We start from the raw sequence: 3338 nt of genomic DNA, 5'->3' as shown, positions 1-3338 counted from the left end.
TGGAACCATTCAAAATATATTTCATTTTGTTTCTTAACTATTAATCAGTCTATTCTTATGTCAATTGCAAGAACAATATTCATCTCACAGCTAGTTAAACATGCAAAGAGAAATTGAAATATTCATTTATAAATATCTCTAAACAATAATAAAACAAAAACAAATGTCAAAGATGAAATATTAATATCAACAAATTATATAAGAAATTGATAACAATCATTAAACATAATATAACATTCACCATATAACAATTCAATAATAACCAAAACAAATAAAACCAAAATAAACATTAGAAGCAAACTTCCAAATAAAAAATTAATTCGTAGTAAAACATTACACATAAAATATCACAGACAAAAATTGCAAAAGACAAACCCTGCGAAAAATTATAACAAAGATGAAAAAGAACAACTAGAACTTTCCAATATTTGAACCAAAACAAAACACAAACCTATAAAAAAGAATAACTCACATAAACATATATAAATAAATATAAAACAATAATAGCAGTCCATTCAATATTTAAAAGTATGATACATTAACTAACTCAAAGAGGTTATTCACATAAAAGGCTAGTAATTACCATAACCAGTGTAATAAATAAATTTGGCCAACTCATTGTGACGAAAGATACAAATAAAGATGGCATAAGTAACTGTAAAAATAATTTACAGAACAATATATAGTAGTCCACAAAATTCTTGCAATAATAACATAAAAAACATTATAGCACTAAACAGAATAAAAATTTCAATGGTGCCTTTTACACAATGGTCGCGGTCGAGAAAAACAAAAACTGAATAGAAAACATGATCTCTGAATATAAAACACAAAGTCAATTGATAATAAGGGTGAGTAAATGTGAACTGAATAGAACAACCGAACCGAACCGAAATGAGTTCGGCTTTTTTGGTTCGGTTAATTTGGTTCTTTGGATAGTTCAGTTAAGATAGTTTGGTTATTAAAATTAATTCGATTCGGTTTCAGTTAGAAAAATTTCTAATTGAACTAACTAAACTTAAGTAAGGTTATTATGGGGATTTTGCATGAAAAACAAAATCCTAAACTTTGTCTCTTTTCCTCTTTAATTTCTTTTAATTATATGAGTATCCATTTTATTTATTATAATTTTTTATGATCATTTTTAATATTTTTGTAGTATTGATTTATTTTAAAAAATACAGCATAAATAAATATATACAAACAAAAAAAAAATTATCAAATTCGATTTTCAAAAACCAAACCGAACTAACCGAATTAGTTCAATTTCGATTAATTCGGTTATTTGTATAGTTTGGTTCGGTTTCAGTTATTTTTAAATATAAATTCGATTAATTTGGTTCTTAGATATTCAAAACCGAACTAACTGAAATAACTATTTGCACACCCTTAATAAATAGTAAGATACTCTAAATATTTAAAATACCTTCAAGGTGGTAGTAATGTTAAAGTTTACAATAATAATAAAATCAAAATATCAAAACCATCATTGTCACACCATAAACATTAAAATCATTGTCATGACATCTTGATATATTTTTTGCGCGAGCCAAGGCCATGATGATGGGATTTTTTGAGAGAGCTTGCGAAGACGAATTCCCTTAAAATGTTCCCTAAGTGAGAGAGTATCCCTGAGTCCCACCAATATGATAGACGAGTTCAGAAAATATTCTCATTAAAAGGTTTTCATTTGACATTATTGAGATTTATGCCATTCATTTCATAATTACGTCATATGCACATTACACCCATAAAATAGAATAATGGACTTTAGGTCACAAATAAAATAAAAAATATAAGAAATAAATAATTATTAAGAAAACACAAGAATAAAATTAAAAGTTACCGCTTAAATAAGATAATATATGATTAAATGGCACCGTTCATGGAACTAGTGTCACGAGGGTGTTAATCTTTCTCTGTACATAATTGTACTCCCGAATCCAAAATAAAAAACACAAATTAGTTTGTTGTTCTTTGGACGAACCTAAATCAATTTAAGACCTCGTCGAATAAAACGAATTTAATAGCTAGCCAATTGCACTTTATTAAAAAAGATTGGTAACAACTCTTTAAACTTTTCATGTCGAGATGGATGGGTTCCCAGACATACATGTAACGATAGATCGATGACTGAATTGGGGATGCTTTGAGAGTCAAGTCATTAATTAATCCTAGGTTATCTTAAGCCTTAAATGATTTAGTATTTCTTTTAATTTTGAGCATTTGTTTTGTACATTATTTTTATGTATATTTATTATTTTGTTGTTGTTATTTTATTACTTTTAATAATTGCAAGACATTTAAGATAGAGGGACATGAGATGAGTGATTAAAGGTTGGTCCATTCTTGCACACGCACACAACACATTGCATCCATGCATGAATCTTCTACCCTAGCTCTATTCTTATTAAAAGAAGGTTAAGTAGCTACCTTCTTGTGAGATGATAATTTTTGCATGGCTTAGTGAAATCCGTCCACTTAGATTGAACTTAGTCCGTTTGAAGCCTGTAATAGATGAGGATTGAGTTGCCTTGCTAGCCCAAGTAGGAAGATAATGAGGAACAATTTGAGAACCTTTAGCTTTAAATGAAACCGAACTCAACATGTAGAAAACCAGGAGTAACCATCCTATAAGTAGAGATGTACTAAACTTGTCATGAAGAGTACATCCTAATTTCATACACATGAAAGAACAATTTTGTCCTAACAGCCTTCTTTTTGATAAAATAAAAATAACACGTGTCAAAATAACATTTTTTAAAAAAAAACAACAAAAAAAATTTTTTTTGTTTCTTTTTTCATCTTGTACTTGTTTATGTTTGTAAATATTGCGTTAAGCCTCGAAAGTAGGTGCATGTAAATGTTGAGACTATGGTGGTTGAGCTATAACGATATAGACACGGGATGCATGTTGGAACACAGTTGATACAAACATTGTGAATACTTATATGCAATGAGATAGAAACCACACGCTATGTTGAGAAGTTCCATAATGATGTGATCTTGATGTATTATTTATAAATTCTAATTTGTGAATGGAAATGTATGTGAATGTGATGGATGACTAACCCATACATTATTGGATAAGGCTTGCTCGGACCTAGTGGGCTATATTCATGTAGGTTCATGCACCGATCATGAACCCCTTAGAAAGTGTAATGTGACATTTTCACTTTCACTTCTACTACTTTTTGTTATTCTTTGAAACCTTCTCCAGTACGTTACTTTTTTTTCCTTATCTGTCTTTCTTTTTTTCTCTCCCATTTCAGTCGCTTGGGTCTTTATTTCGTCATTATCACTTTTTCATAATCCATTTTTGTGTTATGACTAAGTCC

The sequence above is a fragment of the Theobroma umbraticum genome, unplaced genomic scaffold, assembly GCF_002168275.2.
Source record: "Theobroma umbraticum cultivar Fairchild unplaced genomic scaffold, ASM216827v3 scaffold_50.0, whole genome shotgun sequence".
Lineage (NCBI taxonomy): Eukaryota > Viridiplantae > Streptophyta > Magnoliopsida > Malvales > Malvaceae > Theobroma > Theobroma umbraticum.
Note: the sequence above shows the minus strand (reverse complement) of the source record.